Raw genomic sequence first — 14,007 nt, 5'->3', positions numbered from 1 at the left:
AGCTAAATGAAATGAAGGTACAGAATTTGAATGACGAAGAGTTGAAAGCGTACATGTAGCATATGTTTTATTTCACTCAGCTCCTTTGAAGAGACATTGTCACATTTCCGATGTAACGCCAAAATAAACATGAGGTGACCAAAGATCACAGATGAGGTGCGGTGCAAGGACTGAATTTTACTATATAGAGGTGAAAAAATATCTTATCCTCTTGTTCAAATTGGTTCTAGCTTACTTTGGGTTTCATTTATTTTCCCATTTTTACATGTCAGGAAGCAATTTGAAACATTTCAAGTTACAGAAGAACTCGGGTCGAGATTGCAGACGCAAGACGGTGAAGATGGCATACATTTGTAAATACGACGTTTGTAATCAGCATTGTGATGTTGTTTACTTATTCTTAAGACTCTTCTGACACCTGAAAAAAGGTAATTTGTCCAAACATGTATGTAGGTTTGAGTTGTACCGACCAGTATGAATGTTCATTGAACACGTGGGCTGCGACTGTAACTGTTTCGCGCCTCATCCGCACTGCGTCGGAAAGGGGCAAAAAGGCGGAGGGGGGGGGGGGGGAGTTGGTAGTGGGTGAGTCATGTAGACGCAACCCTTGACTCAAACCAAAGATTAAAAGGCCAATTATTCCCTGATAGTTAATATACATGTTTTGTTGGTGTTCCTAGCGTCTGTTGCAAATTTCAGTCGAACTTTACTTGAATAGTATTTACCTAATAAGGTCTGTGTGTTACTACGAAAAGGGAAAATTCAGACACTGCTTTCTAATATCGGCCATCAGCGTCGAAAATCGGACATAATTAACCAAAATGGGTCAATAGTGTCACAAATAGGACAATTGTGTCTAAAATCGGATTTTAATGATCAAAATCGGACACAGTAGAGGGTAATAGCCCTACTACACACGTTTTCTTCGAGAGTTCTTGAAATATCCCATCGATATTCAATTTCCCTTTTATTGTGAAATGGAGGGGATAAATGGATGATCTTTGGTGACAACGCCATTCGCCCGGCAGGAAATGTATTCGCGTGATATCCTCTGAGCCTTAGAAAAAATTATTGAATTTAAGAGTTTATCCACTACCAAATAATTCCTCGCAGAGGAAACCTTTATTCATTGGCAATATATTGTTAGGATTTGTCCAAACGATAATCAAAATGTACAAATTGTGTATTGTTCTGGTTTCACTGTTGTCAAAGGCGAAATCCACCTGTACACCGGACAATGGAAACATATCGCAAGCTTTGTTTGAGATAGCCAAAAAAAAACAGTGTTAACTGCCATTTGATGACAGACTAGGAAAACACTTCATTCACACCCAGGATGCGCATAACCAGTTCTGCTTTGCATTGCCTTGGAAACTAAAAATTCGCACAGCACTTTTTTCTCTTTTAGACACAACCACCACAGTTATCTTCGCATTTAGTGCACGTGAATACTGATCGATTCCTCTGACATTTAGCGTTGTGGCTTGAAAAAGACGACTGATTTATGGTGAGTTATTTAACACAAAATCTATTAATTCGTTAATTCTATTAATAAGACTTATCTTCTCATAGGATTGCGCGTTTTCAACTTAAATGAGGAAATACAAAATAGCTTCATTTGGACTACAAATGAAATTAACTTTAATTCGACTGCTCTAGCGTCTGAAGAAAAAGTTACTCCCCGGTGAAAACATTTAGGCAAATTGGCTTCACTAAATTGATCCTTTTACCAAAACCAATAACTTAAGAAAATATCTCTCGTAAAAGTAATCTCTTATTCTAGATAAATCATTTAGAAGATTTCTTATATCTTTCAATGTGAGGCACGGTGTTCTCCTTTACAGGCGCTATCGCATAAAATATACCGCTCAAAGTCGCTTGGAATTCTTGAAAACACAAATGGTAAAAAGATTTCTCTGCCGGTTTGAAAACATAACTAGAGCTATACGATTTGTTTAACCTGAACTATATGTAGATACACTTTATGTCTTTTTGCTCTAACTGTGTTGTTTCCTTTTGTTGAAAAAATATCGGTATTTCAAATGATTTCCCTGAGAGTGTAGCACTCGTAACAAACGATTTTTTTAAACAATGAAAAATACTTGGTTAAAGCAACTTTTTAAACAAGAATCGTTTTCCTAATTCAGATCGTGGGTGCAGTCTTATATTTAAAACTAAGAGGCGAAATACTGAAGCAGATCAAAATGTTGTTAAAATGACCTTAAAACGAAATTTGGTGAGTATGAAATTGTTCGTGCGTTTTGAACGTAGAGTAATTTGGAGATTTAGGGAAATATGGATCCTGTCCAACTGATATGATACAAGGTTACAGTTTTCCGATATGCAAATGAATGCATATCAGTTCAATCAAGATGAAAAATTATAAATTTTCTTCGCTGAGGATTTCAAAAGACAAAAGTTGAAAACAAAGAGATTGATGATAGCACTGATGTCTGAGACTACAGAGACTGATTTCTTTCCAATTTTCCTTTAAATTCCTTCCTGTGTCTAATTTTTCTTTAATCGTCGGCTCAATTTACTGTTACTAAATCCCGGCATCAGCCCTGTTTTCCTTGCGTCTGGGTAGTTGTTTAACATACGTTTAACAATGATTTGACCGAGAGGTCGGAATAAAAAGTATATTAGCGCCCATGAAAAATTTCTCATCATCGATAAATCTTGGTGTAATCGCAGTACAAATGAATTTCATCCCACGAATCGTATTTCGTTTGAATATCTCACGTTACAACGACCTTCCCACATCAAACTGTTCTTCAGCCAGATTTCTTATTGACTGAGGACGTAGTATCAACTTTTTTCCAATGATTGTTTAATGTGGTATTTTATTGATGCACATAATGATTTTAACAAATTATGATTGTTTTTAGTGAATTTTTTGTTACCAATATTGCTCCTTAGGAGATGGACTTTCGTTTTTCAGTATTTCACATCGTCGTATGAAACTATTGACCAAGCGAATGAAAACCGTATGATGAATAAGTTTCAAGTAGTAATGGTGGTGCTTTTTTTTTTTCTTCACAAGATGAAAATTACGTATCTTATATTAAAAATTAAAAGTATTGTATTTAAAAATTATACGATTTACATAAGAATCTTTTGAACGGTCTGTGTTAACTTTGAAGCATTGATATGATTTGGAATTTCTTAAGTTATTAGTTTGTCTCCTTTTCCTTGAGGTTAGATTTTTCGAAAAAGATATAAAATCAACTTTGGCACTTTATTAAAAAAGTTTCTGTCCTGCTTTTCTATTTGTTCACGTGCGTTAATGGCCCTAGATATATATCTTTGCTTACGATACCTATCTACAAGACAATGAATCTAGGTGTGCTCGGTTTAAGAAGCGCCATACAATGAAAGATCGTATATGATGTTACTGCAAAACTAAACTAGTGAAAAAGTATAGAACGATGAAAATGGATTAAACGGTTTTGGAATAAAGAAGTGTGTAATTTATTTTGTTGTGATCGAAGGACGAAGACAGGAACCGAGTCCTCCACAAGGGGTCGTATGGTGGACTTTGCGTTTGCGTGCTCCGACGGTTTACCTCTGAGCTACAGAAATTTAACATACTGAGGGTATTAATTTTGTTAGGCTTTGTGCCAATTTCCTGTGCAAAGCTTTTAAGAAAAACATGAAAAACAAACGTTGTCATGCAAAATCTGTGAAAAAAAAAATTGAAGGGAAAAAAAAAAAGTAGGGACAAAGAGTTTTCGTTCACACAGCTTATTTAATCATGGGTTTCCGACTGATTTTTTTCTCTTTTTTTTTCGATTTTCAAACACTGCGACTTACTCGCTATTATAGTTGTATATTTTGACAGCCTGAAAACACACCACCTAGCCTCTACAACGTTCACGTATACGCCGCAGTTTGACCACTGTTTTCGAACCAGACCTCTCAATCCGGAGTCCAGCACGCTGACCAGTAGGCCGAAAGGTCGCGGGCGATATGATAGAACCGCACATCTATATCGAAGATTTTCTTTTCAAAGCTTTTTAAAGCTTAAAAGGGAATTGTTTTGACTGCTCAAAAACAGGAATACAAAAAGTCTACACCATCATTTAAAATGCTGGGCAGTGGTTTTATTTGATATCCCTTGTTTACATTATCAGTTCCGGAAAAAAATTATTTCCTCGAAAGCTCTGGGCAAATTCAGCGCACAAAGGGATTTGAGAAAAAAAACTAAATCAGACGTTTTAGAGCTAAAATTCTAATGAGTGTCAAACAGCCTTCCGAAGATAAAAGGAAATATTTTCACCCTGGGAATAGTCAGGAAGTTTTTGTAAGGAAAAAGTCGCTTCAAGTCTTTATTACAGATTAGTGATATTTTCTCAAAAAGTGTAATTTTTTTTTAAGTACCTTTTGTTTATCCGAGATGTTATTGAAAATCCATTGTAGTTTTAAATCGGAAATTTGATTAAGGAGAAGTAAATACGGTTTTGCAAAGAATGTTAGTGGTCTTTTGCCAGGCATAAAGGCACTCTTACTCGATCTACCAAGAAGAACAAAATGAAATGGTTTTCACGCAGATTAAGCCAGAAAATTAAAAGAGGTAATTTAAGAAAACCTATTAAACCACTGTTATTCACCTTCAATACTTTGTAGCTAATTTAGAACCCACTCATGTCCACTACAAATTTATTTAGAAACAAATGTCCTCTGATGAAAATTGAGTCGAAGGTTTTGACTTTTGTCTGCCTCGCAATCCGGTAATTAGATATTTATTTCATTCTCTGTATAAAAGATCGATTCAAGGCAATACAAAAGTGTCCAACGCATGAAATGTTTTAATAAAGTGAATTTACACAGGAAAAACAAAACTAATGAAAGTTCTCTAAAACGGAAAATTTACCGGCCGACTGCAAATTCGGGAAATGAATCTACCACTTGACACATCTGTAAAGAGAACCGATCAACAATAGAGGTTTACTTTTATGCTCAAGACAGTTTTCGTTTTTGCAAGTATAATTAAAATGGAAGAGGTAAGTTTTCTCCATTAAATTTATTTTAAGGTAAAGAAGGACCAAAACGTATAATTTTGACAAGAAACGCTCGTTCCATTTTTTCCCATTTCAAGCATACAACCTCATTAAGATTTCCTTCGCGATTTTTTTGATCCGACAGAATAGTCACCTAATTGTCTTTCTTTGGAATTAAAAAAGCTCAGTTTTAAGTTTATTTACATTGCCACCGGAAATAAAAGATTTCTTGTATTTGGGAAGAGGAGTTAATAGGATTTCACAACACACAAGCAGGTGTGAATTGATGCAAGTCAGAAACAAGATTGAGAAAGACAAGGCTGAGAGTTGCAAAAACGTCTTCCGCAGGTATCCTGCATTTTTTTGAGTAAGGTACTGCTAATTTTTTAGGTTTTGCAAACTTAATCTATGCGGGCCAAATCGTGCCTTTCGCTTACTTGGCTTGCTCATAGTCTTTGGTGTTGCAAATACAATATTGCTTTTCAAGTAGAAGTGCTAAAATACTTAATTATCGGCATATCGCAACTGTTCATCGCCCGGCAACGTGTTGAATTATGTCTACGTTTTTAGATACATGAGTAGTAGTTAAGGAACATCATACAAGGTCCTATAGTTGTGTTTGTTAAGAGATAGGTAGAGAAAATGCGACTGCTTGGTTTACAGGCAGAAAAATGAACTTTGAAAAATTGATATGCCATCACCGATCACTGATGCAACTTACAATGCATAACTTTTTTTGTGCGACAAAATCAACAGTTTGCGATTGTCTCTCCTTTAGCTGACGAAGAGCAAGTCGATACCTTATATACTATTATGAATAATTGGTGCAGAATTCATTCTGTGTTCCCTTAATTTAAAAACAGTGATCAAACCACTCAAAAATATACTTACTGGTACTTAGTTTGAGAGTAGAAGAAGTATTAGTGTCATTTTAGTGCCTAATCATCTTCAAACTCTTTTCGGTTACTCGAAGATTGTCGGGAGAGTTCGGAAATATCCGTTGGCCTAAAGAATTCAAGAAGTCGATAAAAATTCGAGGTCTTGTCTGTAACTTTTTCATTTCACGGCTTAAAAAAATAGTCGCATTCGATATGCTTTCGGGAATGAACATTTCTTAATGATTTAGCTCCTTATATTGTTTATAAAATGTAATATCTCTAAAAAGTCTAAGAGTGTCGAAACAGTAACGAAAATTCTTTAAACAGTTCTCTCAAGTGTTTACTACAGTAAATTAAGTAGAGTTTTTCAAAAAATTGTTCCCGTTCTATCTCCTTGCAAGTTTTGGTTCCAATTTCGATAAATAATTACACTCGAAAGCAAAAACAAACCAGTTACATCCCGTCAAACGTACAATTTAGGCGGTAATTAATTAATTCTTATTTTAGAATTGATATCTTCTCGGAAACTATCTCGAAATTCAGCTTATTATCTAAAAAGCCAGATTTTTTTTCGGTTAGTTCGGTGTTTTCACGACTTTCCTTTGGGCATATTTAAACGTTTTCTTCCTTTAGAAGAGTTAACGTTAAGTTCAGCCCAAAGTAATTCTTCTCCTCATTTTTGATTGGTGTTCATTCTCTAGTTGAATCAATATCGATCAGCTTTTGAATCAACTATCCAGCAATTTGCATTGTTTGGGATAACCACCTAGTAGATTCTCTCAGCACTATGGTTAAAGTTAGAAAATTTAGCAAAAAGGCCAGATGGTCGTAGATTTAATTAATTACAGAATTTGGAATTACGACCACTTCGATCGAAAAGGGTCGAAAAATATTGCTATTCGTAAATTCTACCCTCTCTACCCTCGTACAAATTTTCTCTAACAATGTTAAAACACACACCTTTGCATTTTAACAACAACCAACATTTGAAGGGGGGAATTGAGGGGGTGAAATTAATTTTTAGGTTTCAATTAAAAAAATGATGTATGAACTAATTTTTCAACAAGTGTAAAATTTGTGGCTCTTGAAGACGCACCTTTCCAGATCTGACCAATTTCGCTATGCAGTAGCTATATAGGAAAGATAAAAACAGGACAACCATCAACGATGTTACATAAGAGGACGTTTATAAAATAAGTGCTATGTTAGTATGTGGTCGTCAAGTACATGGCCTTAAACTATGACATGACATCCATTTCTGGAAAATTGGAAACATCTTGGAGCATTGCATACCTGTAACATGTACATTTAAACACCATCCGTTATCACACTACTGGTTTGAAATAGCTTCTAGTATCAGAAAAGATGGTTAATGACCAATATTGGATCTGGGAAACCTACAGTTCTAATACTGATTCGAGCCAAACTGGCTTCGGGAAACGTACAGTTTTGTTAATGATACGAGTCAGACAAAGTCTGTTTGTGTTACAGTTAAAAAAGCCATAAGTTTCGGTTTTTCAATGACTCTGTGACTCTGTGAGAATTTATAATGTAAGACAAAGAATTCATCTGGCTAAAGGCTTGTCTACAGAGTGTACGTGATTGAAGAGTAATTAAAAATTCTCGGTTTTAATTTCCAGTGGTAATCTTTTGCGATCAGGCTCTCGATCTTCATGAGATCCCAAACACAGATTCCGTTTACGAATTTGACTTGGAAAATAAGATTGTGAATTTTTTGGTCTTCTAAAGAATAAAAAAGCCAAATAAACATTGACTTTTGAATTTCATAGCTATCATAGCTAATGATTTGCAATCTGTTAGCAGCTGAATCGTAAATAATTTACGGCAGAATGATAATTTGAAAGCTAACAGTCGATATCATTCTGTTGTTAATATATGAAGTCTACAGCACTACAAACAATATCGAGGAATAATTCTGTGCAACGTGAGACCAACTATGATGGAGGTGAATGTTTAAGCCCCGTTAATGGCAGAAGTATACCACTAATGAAGCGAAGATGTAGATTTTCTTGACAAATTCTCCATGTTTAAGCTACTCAATTAATAGTTATTTTGGAGAATTTTGATTAAAGTTTGATCAACAGTTCAAAGTCAGATTCGCGACATAACAGTCTAACATATGTCTAACACAGTTTAGACCCATCAGGCAGTGAGTTAAAAGGAAGATTATCAATTAACAGTTGGAAACAACATCTCCCGCAGCTATAATGATATTCATGAAATTCTTCGATGGTGCCTATTTTCCTGTTGAAGGCGGTTAAATATCACTGATTGAAATTAGCGTCAGGAAATATCTTTAATAACAGGCACTTAGTTTACAGCAAGTATAGGTCGTAGAAAAAGGTTGCCTCCGCACAAGATAAAGGAAATGACTAAGCTAACAGACTGCTCACTAGACCCGAGTCGTTAAGCTTGGGACACATTAAGTGCAATAACACGACCCCCTCAGCGTGACGTCGCTACAATCAGTCTCAAACGCGGGAAAACTTGAGTAACCCTGTGTTAAAGTTTTGAATCTGATTGATCGAAGAGGTGGTTCGAGTTCTCAAGGCCAATCACAGAGTACAGTTAATGCGGAAATTAACGCGGAGTAATTTCGAAATGTGATTTAAAACTGATCTATATTTCAAGTCACTGTTTCGCTCAACCCACGCAGCAGTAATACCTCTGTCTCAACAAAAAAACACGAAACAGTTAACATTATTTCATGACATCGATTTCTCTAAAAAGGAGGAAACTTACCGTGAGCTTTCTGTGCAACTGGTACAAATTTACACGTTTTTCTACATTATCACATTTAATATCTCGTCGCAATTTCTGTGAATTTTTGTTTCCTTTTTCTCCCACCTTTTGTTGCCCCTCCACGTGTCATTTTAAACTGTCTGACGATTAAAATAAGTCGCCGTGAGTCGCAAATGCATCCAAATAAAAGAAAAATATCTGGCGTCTTATTGGTAATTGCGCTCATTTCCGACAGTGTATTACGTCTGTAATGAGGTAACCAAGATGTAATGAATGAAAGGCAAATAAAAGAACTGACACCTTTTCTCCCGCAATCAAGTCTCGCTGTTTTGCAATTAGTCCACAGAGTCTTGTCAAGTGGGTTGAAAGCCGACAAGGCGCGTCTGTTTCGAAGCCAACAAGTTGGAGTAAAGATTTCCTGTTGTGATATCTTTGGAAGCGGTTCGTGTCGATGAAAGGTAGATCTTATTCATAAACTACTGCTCTCTGTGTTCTAGTTCGCATTTTATACAAAGGTTATATTGGCCATTTTAATAGGAAATGTTAAATTGAAATGGACTTTTGTTCCGCTAGGAAAGTAGTCTAATATTAGATGGAAGATATTCTTAATTATTTAAAGAACGGATTTTCAACTTTTTACGTGTATTTCGAACTGTAGTATTGGCCATTGCGATAAAAAGTCAGCATAAAGTAAAACAAATTTTAGTTACGCTAGGAAAGCGTTAGTGATACGAGAAAAGGAAATTTCAAAGAGTGGGATGAATTAAACTAAGGTCAGCTTAATCCAGTGAGAAAGCTCTTTCCACTATGAAAGATGCAACATGATATAGTTGTTTGGCATGAGTTTTCGCTAATCCACCAAAATCACCGTATGTTTCCAAGATTTCTGCCCAGTTAAAATGACATCTTGAATATTGTCTCCAAATCAAAATAATTTAGACATGCTTCCGGTATTGTACTTGTATGGAATAGTGTCGTTTGAGGAACTCTTTAGATCTGGCCTGTAACCAAATTGCAATCCGACCTACCACAATTCTTATCAATTCTTTAGCAAGCAGGTAAGTTTCTTTTGTTTCCTTTATATATAAATGGCTTGTTTCACACCCCGTTCGTCTGTATGGCTTAATTTATCTCAGTCGTAAAGAAAGTGATTCGATTCTGCGTTAAGCTAAGACTCAGTTTATTTAAACTGGGATCTCTAACATCAAAGGTTTTTTATCGTGAATGTAAGATATAAATGTCTCTTTCGACATTAGCACCAACTTTGCTTAGTTTGCGTTCAGAATTAAGAATACTTTGGGCTGGCGGCCCTTAATCTTTAACGAGAGACTATAAAACAATAGAGTTCATGTTCTTGGGCATAAATATGCAAAGGACCTGACTGAGATAGTAATATTAGTCCGAGCCATTAGGTGAGGTTTGAAATGAGCCAAGGAGAAGGGCCCAAAAATATCCACTCCCGAGAGTAAAAACTGTTTGGAAGGCATTGAGAAAATCATTATTGAAAAAAAACATGATGACAAAACAGTCTGAAAAATAACGCAAGCTTGCAGTTGGGCTAAAATACACTTTAGCCGGCCATAATTTCTATTTTAGCCCTAAAAATGCGCCACAATGCCCCATTGAGTCATAATAATCTCTGATATCAGACACAGGACCCTCAGGTAAACCTCTCTCAGTGCTGTATACACCATTTACATTACGCAAAAGTTTAGGTACTTACAACTTTGTTCAGAAAAATTTAGGCCAGACCAACTTGTCAAAATGAATATTAATGTTTCGTGAGAGGGAATAAACCTTTTGTTACAAAAATTGGAAGGAAAGACTTATGAAATCAGAAAAATAAGCTTTAAAGTTGATGAAATCTTTTCACAGGAACGGCTGAAGCAAACAAGGCTTTTTGAAGTTTTTCTATCTAGCAGCAGGTATTGTTTAGAAACAAATATCAGCATTTCAAATCAAAGCAATATTACCTATCATACAGACTCAGACTGAGGTGAATATTTGCTGGCTCGGGCAATTTGCTTAAAGCTGAGGTTAAGTTGATTTTTTTCTCCAAACATAAAATAAAATGCGCTAAAAAATCAACCATGATACTGAATATTTAATCTTAGAAGCCGGGTTATGTTCGATTCGTGAAGGAAATCGCTTAGCCGTTGGAAGTCTTATGTAATATAATAGGACTAACTTTCGATGACCTTCTGCAACATTTTTCTTAAAATTCAATCTATTTTTTGTCTACAGTGACGGGTTCAAGAAGATTCTAGTGTATAAGTCAAGATTTTTATCGCTCATATGATTCTGACTTTACGTATGTACTCAAAGATATACCGGCGATCTGATGCGACGAAAACTCTAGCGCGCTTATATCTCAGTGATATTATCATATTGTCTCCGATTGTATCACTCTCTTGTATAACGCAAAATATGGCGATAAACAAAGTTCAAACAAAATAAATCATTAATAACAATGTCATTGGACGACAAAGAAATTTGCATGTGAGATCGATTCGTATCAACGAATCGATGTCTCGGTGAAGCACAGTTGGAGAAAATCATACTTAAGAATCCAAACCAATGAGGGCCTGGCTAGAGAGACATCGTGGAAAAATTGGTCACTTGTTTGTAAAAAGGAGATATATTACATACATTTGGGAAAATTTTGTTTGAAAAATTGTTTTAATTTTGTATGTTTCTCGTCGGCGTATCTCTCTTTGCTTTAGGGATGTCCGTCTGTCCTAATTGTTTAAACGAGTTGCTTTTGTTTGAGTAGCGCCCCAGTTTCGCAAAGGTTTCCAGATAACAATATTCATCTTGTATTGACATTTCATTTGCTGTCCCACCAGCTTTCTACCATCTTGGCGCTAGAATTGTCTCCCCAAGAAGGCGTCGTGTAAAATTTTCCACTTTCTCTGCAAGCCGCAATAAGCCGATTGGCAGAATAGCAGTTGTTAACAACTGAGTTTAGTGTTGTGCTACCAGGAGTTGGACAAGAGAAAATGGCTTTGATGAAACAGATGTTGACGGCAATTTCGTGTTCTTGTTAGGAACTCAAGTGTAATTTTATCTGAAAGATTAAGAAGGGAATATATCCCTGGATCAACTTGTCCCATGAACGCCGGTGTTTTTGATATGAATTAATTTTAAAAGGTAAAACAGGAGTGTTCGCTGACTTGAGTAAACGCGTTCAAGGAGATCGGAGCAGTTTTATCTTTAAGGAGCCGTGTTTTCGATTTATTAGAGAGAAGCAAATTCCCAGTGTTGAATGATATTATTTTTTACAGGCTTAGGTAACAAGGAAGCAGTTAAAATCATGAAAGGCGCCGAAAAGTCAAGACTCGACTGTAGTCCAGTGTTTGCCTTTCGCTAAATGAGATTCATTTGGTAAGTCGACTTCTTGTTCATTTTGTATCTGAAGTATTTCGAGAAGTCCCGTTCTAAAATAATATTAGTTCCGTGTTAGAAGTTACGCGCAGATATCATTGTTGTGTTTTTGTTTATGTTTTGGGGTTTCTTTTTTCCGTTTATGACGTTGCTCATCTGAATTTATCTCCCTAGGTGTTAAGACATTTTGCCTCCCCCATTAAACATGCAACCGGCAGTATAATAAATATTGCACGAAATTCGATTGTTTATTGAACACGGCTTCTTGGCTTGGAAGTGGGTTCTGACAACTGCCTATTTAGTGCATGTCATACATATCAAGGGCTTGACAGCTTTTTGAAGTTTCTATAGATGCCGAAAGCGCTAGAAAGACTTCGCACTAGTGAAATTCTACCTAGCATAGTGTTTGTAAGATCTACTAAATTGTAAACAGAATGAGTTTTATTCACTGAAAAGCTTGGCTTGATTAGCAGGTTTAGATTCAACCCGATGGTAAAGGGACAACAATTGACCGTATAATATCAAACTGCCACCAAATTTTGGCGGGCATTGGTGCTTTTTTTTAGAAAGTTGTGGCCTCAAATGGCGTACTACTGATGGTGGCTATTAGCTAGTAAACCGTCCTCCGGCCCTAAGGCAAATAAAATCGACTTGGCTTATTTACTCAGAGATATAGCAACAGTTGAAGTAAAATAAGAGCGGCACAATCCAATTTGAGTTTCGTTCAATCCTACAGGCAGCTAAAAGTGATTATGTCGATTAATTCAGTGAAACAGAAAGCACTTTCCCTTCCTGATTTCCTTTTGGTTGATTCTTAGAGGAGGATGAATGCGTATCGAGACTAACAAAAAGACTTACATGATACATATATAATTGAGCTGGCCTTACTAATTTCACTTGCTCACAGTTGCTTATAGTTTAAGGTTGGGGCCATCATATTAGCATTCGCTCGTCAATTTATAAACAATGATAAATGTCTTCTTTTTACCATTTATGATGTAAAAAAGAATAGACAGGATTTTACATCAAAAGCAGTAATACCAGTGAAATTGATATAGGATTACGCCGATTGGAAACTGGAATACCTGTGGCATGTTTATTGCTTTGTTCGTTGGATTATTTTCGGTGTACGGAATTCAAGACCGCGAAACGAAAAGCGTATGAACTCAGCCACTGAGTGCCGGGTGTTTTTGGCCGATGTTAACGTAAAACTTTAGATGACGTGTGAATGACATGATTTACTGCAATGCATCATTTTAATCCCCTGACATAAATAACCATCGCGCTAGATGTTTACCATAATTACTGCATGGCTAAATTCAATTCATCAAGCTTCGGAGTTTCATCGTTGGTCGTGTAGCTACTAATGCTGATGCTTCAGGCCTTTCTCTGTATACAGCAACGATGGACTGTAGGTAAAATTTCTTAAAAGGAGAGGTGCGTTTCGAGAGAGAGCATGGCCACAATAAGCTGTCATAATGTGCACAGTAAGATTAATTTATGAAAGCCAATAAAAATCTTAATCAACTAAATAGAGACAGGGGAACTTATCATTTTCTTTAAATTGTCGACTGAAAATTTTATCTATGTGTTAACCTTCCAAACCAACTCTTAGAATGTAAATTATGTTAGCAGCTGGGAAATCAAATTTTGCGGAGATGCAGACTTTGTTTTATTCAGTGGATGCCTTCGATACTTCAAAATATAGAATTTTTTCTTTTTGGGTTGTTGTTCCGTACTCAATGGAAACTTTAATGACAGTAATACATCTACTTCTTTGTTATAAAGAAAACTGATCATTTAGTTTGTCATTTTCATTTAAGAGAAATTCGAAATATCTGTTCAAAATTTTAATTTTTTGTCGACATTTTATTCTTGTTATTAATTTCTTATCTCTTTCTATAAATTACACGATCAATCGTAGAGCTTAGAAACCAATTATTATTCCCCAGTACCTGTGGTTCATCACGAGTTGAATGCTG

General features: G+C 35.9%; 1 protein-coding gene across 9 annotated transcripts in view; it reads left to right on the top strand.

Annotated features, from left to right (window-relative positions):
* The first annotated feature begins 1,318 nt into the window (after window positions 1–1,318).
* Window positions 1,319–14,007, top strand: part of LOC113679536 (voltage-gated delayed rectifier potassium channel KCNH5) — a 40,249-nt gene continuing 27,560 nt past the window's right edge. For 2 of the 9 annotated variants that reach the window (XM_089213361.1, XM_089213367.1), the window contains exons 1-3: window positions 1,319–1,507; window positions 8,981–9,099; window positions 11,926–12,025. The gene's annotated coding sequence lies outside the window, so the exon portion shown is untranslated. Of the gene's footprint in view, window positions 1,508–5,249; window positions 5,349–8,980; window positions 9,100–9,397; window positions 9,700–10,516; window positions 10,567–11,196; window positions 11,792–11,925; window positions 12,026–14,007 lie in introns of those variants that run through there. The other 7 variants (XM_027196503.2, XM_089213369.1, XM_089213362.1 and 4 more) reach the window with 5 other exon arrangements.

This window comes from Pocillopora damicornis, chromosome 7 (genome assembly GCF_964200805.1).
Source record: "Pocillopora damicornis chromosome 7, jaPocDami1.2, whole genome shotgun sequence".
In the NCBI taxonomy this organism is placed as follows: domain Eukaryota; kingdom Metazoa; phylum Cnidaria; class Anthozoa; order Scleractinia; family Pocilloporidae; genus Pocillopora; species Pocillopora damicornis.
This window is presented reverse-complemented; position numbering and strand designations above follow the sequence as displayed.